General features: G+C 40.9%; 1 non-coding gene across 1 annotated transcript; it reads left to right on the top strand.

Moving 5' to 3' along the window:
- The first annotated feature begins 10,800 nt into the window (after nucleotides 1-10,800).
- On the top strand, nucleotides 10,801-10,919 carry LOC133375875 (5S ribosomal RNA). The gene has a single exon (XR_009760329.1). It is a non-coding gene; the product is annotated as a 5S ribosomal RNA (ribosomal RNA).
- Nucleotides 10,920-12,552: the final 1,633 nt, after the last annotated feature.

Here is a 12,552-nt window from a genome sequence, read left to right as displayed (position 1 = left end):
GTAACAATAGGTTACCAGCCCTAAGTATTTTCCAGTTGCCTTAATATGCTTTGTATAAATGCACACACATCTATGAGTAATTGTATTATTTTGTTCTTTGAGTTTTGCAGATTCAGTATGCTGGTTTGCATGTTTGTTTTTTGCAACTTCTGGAGTTTGTTTTAAGTTACTGTTATATTGACTTTCAAGAATTCTTTACTATTCAGCTCTGTAGTATAACTAGGAGTGGGGGGAAATCCTAAATATTTAGTCACCACATAATGAAACAATATAAATTGTATCAAAAGTGTTCAATATTTAGCTAGATATTTGAATCATTAGTCTGGGATAAATTCTTATTCTCAGTACTTGTAGAAAGATCCTGGACACTACAATCCTAGGAAGGATAAGAGTGTCGTTGAAAGGATCAGATTTCCCTCTCCAAGAAGTGGAAGAACTTTGACCTTGGAGAGTGAGATCCAGTGCTGGATTCCTCCTCCCAGCCACCATACAAACTTCAGCTGCTCCTGCCCTGCAACAGTGATGGGAAACCTCCAGCCCATCGGCCCAATTAAGCCCAACAAGAGTCCTAATGTGGCCTATGAAGCCATTTTCCCCAAACCATGCCCACTTGCCTCACACCTGATTTCATAGGTAAACACAGGTAAAGATATGGCTGCAAAAGAAAAACCGAGAGCCTTAAAGTAAAGAAACAATTGAGGGGCTTCCCAATGGGAGGGGAATATTTTTTTAAAAAACTGGAAAAAGACAGAGGAGCATAAGAACACTCCTCCTCCCTTACTTCCACCCTGCAGGTGAGGATCCACCAGAACGCTGGATGAGGCCGTACAGTCTTGTCCTTCCCATCCCACCCCCGCCTTACCATTGCAGCCCTGGTAAATCAGCACTCTGGACACAGGTGCAGATCCGTCAACTCACAGAACTGAGTCAACTGTTGTTTTGTTCTGTTTTGCGAAGTAGTGATCATTTTATCTTAAGTTGGATAAGAGCAACCATACTTTTTAAAAACATCTGATTCATTTCCTTAAAGGATATACTATCTGATCTGTTTCTGGTCTCAACTGGATCAGGCTCTGAGCCATCCAGTTCTGGCAGTTGGCTGTCCATCCAAATAAGCCAGAAGCAGGGGTGTGTGGTCAGTTAAGGCAGCAGTCGGGACAATGAAGCTGAGCTAGGCAGAAGTCTGATGTTAAAGATTAGTTCCTTTGACTGAGGAGCTAGCTTTGAAGCTGAGGATTTATAGGACCTGGTGTGATGGTCCTGATCCTTGGATCCTTGCTGACTGGATATTCAAGAAGGCTGGCACTGCAGTCTCAATGGCATTCTTCAAACGCAGTGAGACTGAAATCCACCCTCTTTGAAGGGGACTTTTTGATGAGGGACCCAAAACAGAGGCACACAAAGAGCAAAGATAAGTTGCCCGCTGCTGGGCACAGGTCATCAGTAGCTGAGACTTGTCATCTTGCACTCCTGTGCTGCTATCACAATGTGTCTCAGCTTATTCACTATTTCCAAAAATGAGACATATATAACACAGCAGACAGTACATCAAACTACTTCATCCCATACACCAGTGTCTTCTCTTGTCACCCTCAGGATTAACATTTTCATTTTTTTAAAAAAACCACCAAACTTGTGGATAATCAAAAGAAATAAACATAAAACATTATTTTAAATAAATCTATGTAAGTGCAAGACAAATTTTAAATATGCACTGTTTATTTTTGCTTCTATTGCTGCAAAGCTAGATGCCAGCCAGAAGAGGGAGCAGGTCAGCTAAAAATTCTATTCAGATTTTCCTGTTGACAAATGCAGCCATTTTGGCAAAAACAAGGAAGTATTTGAGGAAAGGAGGATCAGTCTTAGTTTAAGTTTAAAAGAAGGATATATAGGAAGAGTTTCCATGTGCATTAAAAATTCATATTAAACATACAAGAGAAAAATGCAAGGACAAATCGGAATCTGCAGTATCTGCATTTTGAGACTTACCTGTCAAATATAAAAACCGCTTACATATACTATGAATTCTTGGACACACTGCATTCTCATTTCAAACCTCAGTTCCAAGGGCCTTCATAAGAAATACTTGGAATGTGGTCATTACGGAAAGATGACTGTCATGTCATATGGTCCTGTAGTCCTTAAATTATGTTAACATAAGCCGATCCTGTGCATGCACAGTCCTACCTACCTCTCAACTATCACTCAGTCACATCTCATATTAGGGCAACTTTAGCTTTCTTTCATAGCACAATGGTCAACATTTGGACCAAGACCGATCTGCAGGGGGGGGAATTGTCAAAGATAAAACACTGGAAATTTTTTATTTCTGACTTATTTTGTGTATGAGAATAGAATGATGGGTAAAGTGCAGAGAATTGTTGAAATATTATTACATGGGAGAAGCATTGAACTTTGTACCTGTCTTATAGCAAATTATGTTTGTCAGAATTGCCAATATTTATATCTCTAGTGATATCTTTTCCCATTCCTCTTCCATTAGATACTGAATGAAATTTGTTTAAAACTGAATGCAGTATGTTTTAACGTTGCAAGCCGGGCTTCTAGCACCGAGTCTCCTTTCCTCTTGGAAAGCATTCATACTGCAGTGGTCTAAATGGGACTTTTTTCTTTTTATGTTTTGTAGTCTAGTGCAGATATCGCGTGACGATGAATGATGTTTCCGATGAGGTGCGCCTGGAGCCAACACGGTTATATTTTCAGTGCTAGGTCAAGACTTTCCTCTTCTCCCAGGCATTTTAGCATGTGTTTTAAAATTGTTTTTAATTTTTTTTTAATTGTGTTTTTAAATTGTTTTTTGTGTTTTAAAATTTGTATATTTGTTTTTAATTGCTGTAAACCGCCCAGAGAGCTTCAGCTATGGGGGGGTATATAAATGTAATAAATAAATAAATAAATACCAAAATGCATGTGCGCCACATAGTTATTGAAGGTTGCATTCATGTACGAATCTCTCAAATGCACTGAGTCCAGGGCTGGATCCTTCCCTGGTGATTTACCCATCCATGTGTCCTCCTCAGCTGATTAGGCATACAAGTATTTTACACTTGGGTACCTAGGAAACATCTTAAGTAAAAACAAATAAAGAAAACTATGCATATAATTGCCTACATAAGGAAATGCAAGCACATAGAGAGTTAATTTCCAATTGTTATTATTGTTACATAATTTAGCATGCCAGCTTTTGTGAAAAGTCAATCCCATATCCAAATTCCCACATTCATGTACTGAAGTAATTTAGACAGGGCCAGACAGACACATCTACATTATTCTAGTGAAATTATCCATCAAAAAGACTACAGTAATGACAACAGAAGATTTATGTAACTTTAAAGTTGACAATGAGGACATTGAACTTGTCAAAGATTATCAATACCTCAGCACAGTCATTAACCAAAATGGAGACAATAGTCAAGAAATCAGAAGAAGGCTAGGACTTGGTAGGGCAGCTGTGAGAGAACTAGAAAAGGTCTTCAAATGCAAAGATGTATCACTGAACACCAAAGTCAGGATCATTCAGACCATGGTATTCCCGATCTCTATGTATAGATGTGAAAGTTGGACAGTGAAAAAGGTGGGTAAGAGAAAATCAACTCATTTGAAATGTGGCACTGTATTATTATTATTATTATTTATTAAACTTATATACCGCCCCATAGCCGAAGCTTTCCGGGTGGTTCACAAGACCAACATCAAAATACAATAAACACATATTAACAATTTAAAACACATTAAAAGTTTAAAAATTTTTAAAAAGGTAAAACAGTTCCAACACATGCGAAAACATATTAAAATGCCTGGGCGAAGAGGAAAGTTTTAACCTGGCGCCGGAAAGATAGCAGTGTTGGCGCCAGGCGTATCTCCTCAGGGAAATTGTTCCATAAATCGGGGGCCATCACTGAAAAAGCCCTTTTTCTTGTTGCCACCCTCCGAGTGGCACTCGGAGGAGGGACTTCGATGTTGAGCGTAGTGTACGGGTAGGTTCATTTCGGGGGAGGCATTCCATCAGGTATTGTAGTCCTGTGCCGTGTAAGGCTTTGTAGGTTAGAACCAGCACTTTGAACCGGGCCCGGAAACATATAGGCAGCCAATGCAAGCGGACCAGAACCGGTGTTATATGTTCGGACCGTCTGGTCCCCGTTAACAATCTGGCCACTGCATTCTGCACAAGCTGCAGTTTCCGAACCATCTTCAAAGGCAGCCCCACGTAGAGCGCATTGCAGTAATCTAATTTAGAGCTTACCAGGGCATGAACTACTGAAGCGAGGCTCTCTCTGTCCAGATAGGGGCGTAGCTGAGCCACCAGCCGAACTTGGTAAATAGCACTCCGTGCCACCGAGGCTACCTGAGCCTCAAGTGATAGGGATGGTTCCAAAAGGACTCCCAAGCTACAGACCTGCTCTTTCAGGGGGAGTGCAACCCCATCCAGAACAGGTCGAACATCCACCATCCGGTCAGGAGAACCACCCACCAGCAGCATCTCAGTCTTGTCTGGATTAAGCCTCAGTTTGTTAGCTCTCATCCAGTCCAGTGTTGCAGCCAGGCATCGGTTCAGCACGTCAACAGACTCACCTGAAAAAGATGAAAAGGAGAAATAGAGCTGCGTGTCATCAGCATACTGATGGCAACGCACTCCAAAGCTCCTGATGACTGCACCCAGCGGCTTCATATAGATATTAAAGAGCATGGGGGACAGAACTGACCCCTGCGGAACTCCATCCTGGAGGTCCCAGGGTGCCAAGCAATGGTCCCCAAGCACTACCCTCTTGAGACGGCCCGCCAAGTAGGAGTGGAACCACTGCCAAGCAGTACCGTCTACTCCTAGATCAGTGAGTCGTCCCAGAAGGATACCATGGTCGATGGTATCAAAAGCCGCTGAGAGGTCAAGGAGGATCAGCAGGGTCACACTCCCCCTGTCTGTCTCCCGACAAAGGTCATCATACAGGGTGACCAAGGCTCCGTGCCAAAATCGGGTCTAAAGCCCGACTGAAATGGATCCAGATAATCAGTTTCATCCAAGAGTGTCTGGAGCTGGCTGACAACCACTCATTCCAGGACCTTGCCCAGAAATGGGACATTAGCTACCGGCCTATAGTAGTTAAAATTTTCTGGGTCCAGGGACGGTTTCTTCAGAAGTGGTCTTACTGCCGCCTCTTTCAGGTGGCCAGGGACCACTCCCTCTCGCAATGAGGCATTAATCACTTCCCTGGCCCAGCCAGCTGTTCCGGTCCTGCTAGCTTTTATTAGCCAAGAAGGGCAAGGATCCAACCTAGAAGTGGTTGCACGCACCAGTCCAAGCACCTTGTCAACATCCTCAAGCTGTACCAACTGAAACTCATCCAAGGAATCGGGTCAAGACTGTGCTCTGGACTCCTCATTCGATTCAACTGCTATAACATTGGAGTCCAAGTCCTGGCGGATGCAAGAGATTTTATCCTGGAAGTGCCTAGCAAATTCATTGCAGCGCGCCTCAGATGACTCCACCATGTCCGTAGGGCCAGAATGCAGTAGCCCTCGGACAATTTTAAGAAGCTCCGCTGGGCGGCAGATAGATGATTTAATAGTGGCAGCAAAATGTTGCTTTTTTGCTGCCCTCACTGCCCCTAAATACAACTTAGTATAGGCACTTACCAGTGCATGATTGCATCCAGCAGGAGTTCGCCTCCATCTGCACTCCAGCCGTCTCCTATACTGTTTCATCGCTCTCAGCTCCAAAGTATACCATGGAGCTGCATGAGCTCTACACAGGAGAGGGCACACAGGAGCGATCATGTCAACTGCCTGGGTCATTTCTGCATTCCACAGTTCCACCAGGGCTTCGACAGGAGCACCAGCCCTATCAGCCGGAAAACTCCCCAGAGCTCTTTGAAAATCATCAGAAATCATTAGTCTCCGGGGGCGGACCATCTTAATGGGTCCCCCACCCTTGCAGAGGGGAAAAGTCGCTGTGAGTCTGAACCTGTAGGAGAGCTTTGCACATACCATGGACTGTGAAAAAGAGGGTCTCCATAAGTCGTAATCAACTTGAAGGCACGTAACAACTACATGAATTATTAATGGATTGTTTCATCTTAATGTCGATTTGTTAATATGAGACATTTGATTGGTTTAATAATTGCTAGTGAATTATCCTGAAATGTTGCTGTTTTTTATTATGTGAGTCTTTTCCTGTTTTGTGAGCTGCTTTGAGCATGGTTTACAGTGCAAAAGTAGGATACAATACACTGGTGATGATGAAGATTTGTTCACACATAGGAAAAAATGTCATGGGGTAATGGAGTTTCTGCTGCAGCTGGTATCATGCTCTGTTATCTAATTTCACTGGAGTTGAAGGCAGATTAAGGTTCATGTATGGTTTAAGATATAAATCTGCTGATGCTTGCATGCTGTACACAGGACTCTCTTCCCATTGTGCCACAGACCTGATGTAATCCTGTCATCAGGTAGACAGAAATCAACAAACAATTAGCATAAATATTCCCAGCTTTGTAAGAAAACAAAGGCCTGTGTTCCCCTCCGAGGGTTTCATTGCCTTCACACAATGAATATAAACTAACTTGAAGCTAGAACCATTGTGATTTTTTTATATAATCAGAAACTTAACTTCTAATCCAAGACAGAAGCAATGAAAGCAAGCAGACATCTTACTTGCTACTAGTGTTAAACAAGAGCAATTCCCCAGCTGCCACGTTACATTGTATAGGGATATTTCTGGAATTTGTTTAGTATGGGGACCTAGGATTTATAGTGAGATTTCCTGGCACCACACTGTGCAGGTTGCATATTGAGGTGAGTGAATTAATGTGGTGGTTGTTTGGAATGTCGTCCAGCTGCCAGTTAGAATTATGTATGTTTGCCTTTGGCACAAGTGTGAATGGAGCAGCCATACATTTCAGAAGTGTGAGAGTACATTTTTATATCTCACACCAATGAATACATTTTTTTGTATCCTTCTCACTTGGGAGAATGCATTTGTAGCTGTTGTTTACCGCTTGTGTGGTACACAGCAGGGACTTTGGTCTCAGATTTAATGTGATAAATACAGCACTAGATAGACGAACGAACATAACTATGACTGCAATTACAAATAAAGTGAGGCCAAAGGATTTAAGACAAATGTTTGATGGCTGAAATGAAGTGTTATGAATATTGAGAGACAAAGTTACTGAAAAGTGTAATATTTGTTTGCAAGAAACTATAATTTCTATAAAGGGATTTTTTTTAAGCACCAGTTTCATACACACACCTTACTACTCATTTCCATGCATGACCTCTTCTTTTATCAACAACCTGATGGGAATGCAGTTTACAATGTGTTTTTGATGTGGAAGGTGCTATATAAAATTAAATTGCAGTTGCTGCTGATATGACCAGAATTCTTCCCAGCCAAAGCTGTCAATAACTGACACTAAACCAATAAGCTACAAAGTACATTTGAAGAGTGTCAGACACCACTGATTTCTTGAGCTTCCCTAGATAAACTATTTTCTACAAAGTTGATTTAATTTAGCATTTTAAAAACAGAGGGTTGGATTAGGGGAAAATGTTACATTTACATACAGTATAACTGTTTTTTATCGTCTTCTAACTTACACATATAAAATTATCTGTGTTTATGTGCTTGTTGTTGTTATGTGCCTTCAAGTCGATTACGACTTATGGCGGCCCTATGAATCAGTGACCTCCAAGAGCATCTGTCATGAACCACCCTGTTCAGATCTTGTAAGCTCAGGTCTGTGGCTTTCTTTATGGAATCAATCCATCTCTTGTTTGGCCTTCCTCTTTTTCTACTCCCTTCTGTTTTTCCCAGCATTATTGGCTTTTCTTGTGAGTCATGTCTTCCCATTGTGTGTCCAAAGTATGATAACCTCAGTTGCATCATTATAGCTTCTAGTGATAGTTCTGGTTTAATTTGTTCTAACACCCAATTATTTGTCTTTTTTGCAGTCCATATTATGCGCAAAGCTCTCCTCCAACATCACATTTCAAATGAGTTGATTTTTCTCTTATCCACTTTTTTCACTGTCCAACTTTCACATCCATACAAAGAGATCGGGAAAACCATGATCTGAATGATCCTGACTTTAGTATGCAGTGATACATCTTTGCATTTGAGGACCTTCTCTAGTTCTCTCATAGCTGCCCTCCCCAGTCCTAGCCTTCATTACTGGTTTCTGCCAGTAGTATGGTATTGTCAGTATATCTTAAATTACTGATGTTTCTCCCTCCTATTTTCACACCTCCTTCATCTTGGTCCAATCCCGCTTTCTGTATGATGTGTTCTGCGTATAGATTAAACAAATGGGGTGATAAAATACACCCCTTTCCAATTGAATGGTCTGAATTATCCTGACTTTAGTGCTCAGTGATACATCTTTGTATTTGAGGTCTTTTTCTAGTTCTCTCATAGCTGCCCTCCCCAGGCCTAGCCTTCTTCTGATTTCTTGACTATTGTCTCCATTTTGGTTAATAACTATGCCGAGGTATTGATAATCCTTGCCAAGTTAGGTGTCCTCGTTGTCAACTTTAAAGTTACATAAATCTTCTGCTGTCATTACTTTAGTCTTCTTCACATCCAGCTGTAGTCCTGCTTTTGTGCTTTCCTCTTTAACTTTCAATAGCATTTGTTTCAAATCATTTCTGGTTTTTGTTAGTAGTATGGTATCATCTGCATATCTTAAATTATTGATATTTTTCACACCTCCTTCATCCTGGTCCAATCTCGCTTTCCGTATGATATGTTCTGTATATAGATTAAACAAATAGGATAAAATACACCAATCAGTTTCTCCATATTCTGTCCTTACAGTAGCCTCTTGTCCAAAGTATAGGTTGAGCATCAGGACAATCAGATGCTGTGGTACCCCTCATTTCTTTTAAAGCTTTCCATAGTTTTTCATGATCTACACAATCAAAGACTTAGCTGTAATCTATAAAGCACAGGGTGATCGCCTTCTGAAAATCCTTGCTCCGTTCCATTATCCAACGTATGTTTTCAATATGTCTTGTATGTCTTCCCTTTCTAAATCCAGCTTGGACGTCTGGCATTTCTCACTCCATATATGGTAAAAGCCTTTGTTGTAGAATCTTGAGCATTACTTTCCTTGCATGGGATATTAAGCCAATAGTTCGATAATTACTGCATTCCCTGGGATCCCCTTTCTTTGAAATTGGGATATATATGGAACGCTTCCAGTGTGGGGGCCATTGTTTAGTTTTCCATATTGCTTGACAAAGTTTTGTCCATATTTGGACAGATTCAGTCTCACTAGCTTGTAGCAACTCTAGTGGTATGCCATCTGTTCATGGTTATTTGTTTCTTCCAAGTATTTTAAGAGCAGCTTTCACCTCACATACTAAAATTTCTGGTTCTTCATCATACAGTTCCTCCGTGAATGACTCTGTCATCCTTGCATCTCTTTTATAGAGTTCTTCAGTGTATTGCTTCCATCTTCCTTTTATTTCATCTCGGTCAGTCAGTGTGTTCCCCTGTTGATTATTCAACATCCCTAGTTGTGGTTTAAATTTCCCTTTCATTTCTCTAATCTTTTGAAATAGGGTTCTTATTCTACCCTTTTTGTTGTCTTCTTCTATTTCTATACGACTATTGTAATATTTCTCCTTGTCCCTATGTACTAGTCACTGTATTGTTGCATTTAGAGTTCTAACCATGTTTCTATCTCCTTTTGCTTTTGCTTTCCTTCTCTTCTTAACCATTTTAAGAGTTTCTTCAGTCATCCATTGAGGTCTTTTTCTCTTTTTAACTAGAGGTATTGCCTTTTTGCATTCTTTCCTGATAACGTCTCTGACTTCACTCCATAGTTCTTCTGGTTCTCTGTCAACTAAGTTTAAAGTCTCAAATCTGTTCCTTATTTGATCTTTATATTCTTCTGGGATGTTATTTAAATTGTATACTAAATTCATACTAAGACCTAATAACAGAAATACAAAAATGAATCCAAATAGCACCAAAACGGTACACTTTAAAACAAAAAGCAAATGTTGACCCCAGGAACAAACCTTAAATCAAATCAGGACCCCACCCTCCTAGGTCAGATGGAAATGAGCCAGACAGAGAGCAGGGATCAGACCTTGAAGACCTCACTGGTAGATGGTCCTTAAGGAGTTTCAGCGGAAGGAGGTAGCTGGACTCAGTGAGGGCCCATCCTTCCAGGCCAGGTGGAAAATGAGCAAGACCAACAGAATGGAGCAGGGCTCACAGCTTGATGGTCTTGTCCATCTTTAAGCTATGTGATCTGCATGAATACAGCCAGCAGCATTTCCTTCTGCTGGAAGAAGTGCTTCTGACAATATCTGCCAATCACATCCATGTTCTTCCCCTGTTGCATTGACATTTCTCCCTATGAGAACATTCATATGAATGGTCAAGGACTGCTTACATTAGGGGTGGGAGGAAGTACTATGTGAACTGTCTATACTTCAGTTAGGAGCATAGGAAGGTGCTTTATATAGAGTCAGGCCATTGGTTCATCTAGTTCTGTACTGTCCACACTGACTGGGAGCATCTCTCCAAGGTTTCACATAGGGAGTCTCTTCCAGTCCTACTTAGAGATTCCAGGGACTAAACATGGGAACTTTTGCATATAAAGCATGTGCTCTACCACTATGGCATCCTTTTGGAGGGTGATCAGAGGCAAGGCCCTTTAGTTGTAGAGTCCTCTTGCAGAATTCTCCAACTCTGTAGCAAAGACAGTTCTATTTTGCTGTCTGGTGGCTATGAAAAAGTTTGCCAGGCTTTTTGCCTGTGTTAATTATTTAACCTATGGCCATACTACCCTGAACATGCCCGATCTCTTCTGATCTTGGAAGCTAAGCAGGGTCAGGCCTGGTTAGTACTTGGATGGGAGACTGCCTGGGAATACCAGGTGCTATAGGCTTAGAGGAAGGCAATGGCAAGCCATCTCTGAATACCTCTTACCATGAAAACCCTATGAATATATCCAAAAAAAGATTCATAGGGTTGCCATCGTTGTAATTGACTTGAAGGCATATAACAACAATTTTTTATGTTTGGTTTTTGTTGTTATTGATGTTTTAATAACCGCAATTGTATTAATGTGAACATGATGAGGACCAATGTATAGGTTAATTTGGTGGACTATAGACATTATTCCAGTGTTAGTTCTACTCAGAGTAGACCTATTCAAATTAGTAGACATGACTATCTCAGGTTCATTCATTTCAATAGGTCTTCTCTAAATAAACCTTAGTTGGATATGAGCCATATTTTTTAATATAAACAATACACTAAATACATATCAGCTACTAAGAACAAGCAGTCTAGATTTTCCTCGGTGTAGATTTACTCCTCATTAATATAAATCTAATAAATAATAAATAAATAATAAATTTAAACAGACAATTTCATGGTCATAGAGGCAGCACACTTCTATACCATCAAACGCTACAGACTTGTTTTTTGCTTGTTTGGAAAAGTATTTGTTAAACTGTCTTGTGAAAAAGCGGGTGGCTTGTGCCAGTAATCAAATGGCAAATAGCTGTCCTCACAACTGCTATTGGTAGCTGTCCGCACCACACCCGTTTGCCTCAAATATGAGGAACTCTGTATGTTTCATGTCTGGTTTACAATATAATACAGTATTGTTTAATTAAACTGCATTACTTCTGCTTATTTCTGAAAAAAAACACTACAGAATTGGTCTATAGGTTTATTAATATAATTTAACTTTGCGGGAGATTGCTGTTAATTGTTTCCATAGTCCTTTTAAAGTACTCTGAAATGTTTATCTCATTTTATTACAGGAGAACCAATCCTTTGAGGCAGGTTAAGCTGAATTGTTGTTGTTGTTTATTACCCCCCCTTCACCCAGACGTCCCAGGGCAGGTTACAACAGTTTTGAAATACAGCATTAAAAAAAATTAAAACAACTTGAAATCACAACATCACAAAAAAATAGTGTGGGTCCTAAAAATATACATCTCAGGTGTTAAAGGCCAGAGTAAAGAGGTGTGTCTTCAGCATTTGCCTAAAACTGTACAGTGAAGTTGCCAGATGCGCCTCTCTGGGGAGGGAGTTCCACAACTTAGGGGCTTCCACAAGAATGCCCTCTCCCAGGCCGCCACCCCCCAGGCTTCTGAGGGGGGAGAATTACCAAAAGGGCCCCCTCTGCTGATCTCCTATCCAAGAGAATCTGTAGGGAAGGAGGCAGTCTTTCAGATATTTGGGACCTACATCATTTAGGGCTTTAAACACTAACGTGAACATCTTGAACTGGATCCAGAAAGGAACTGGCAACCAATGCAGTTGTATCAGAACAGGAGTTATTGGAGTTCTAGATGGAACCCCACCCAGTAATTTGGAACAGTTGAAGTTTCTGAGTCGGCTTCAAGGGCAGCCCCATGTAAAGTGCACTACAATAATCCAATCTGGATGTTACCAGAGCATATAGTATTGTGGCCAAGTCATCTCTTTCCAAAAGGGGCTGAAGCAGGTGAACCAGCTGGAGCTGAAAAAAGGCACTCCTAGCCACTGAGGCCGCCTGAGCCTCC

This window comes from Rhineura floridana, chromosome 1 (genome assembly GCF_030035675.1).
Source record: "Rhineura floridana isolate rRhiFlo1 chromosome 1, rRhiFlo1.hap2, whole genome shotgun sequence".
NCBI lineage: Eukaryota > Metazoa > Chordata > Lepidosauria > Squamata > Rhineuridae > Rhineura > Rhineura floridana.
Note: the sequence above shows the minus strand (reverse complement) of the source record. Positions and strands in the feature narration are given on the sequence as shown.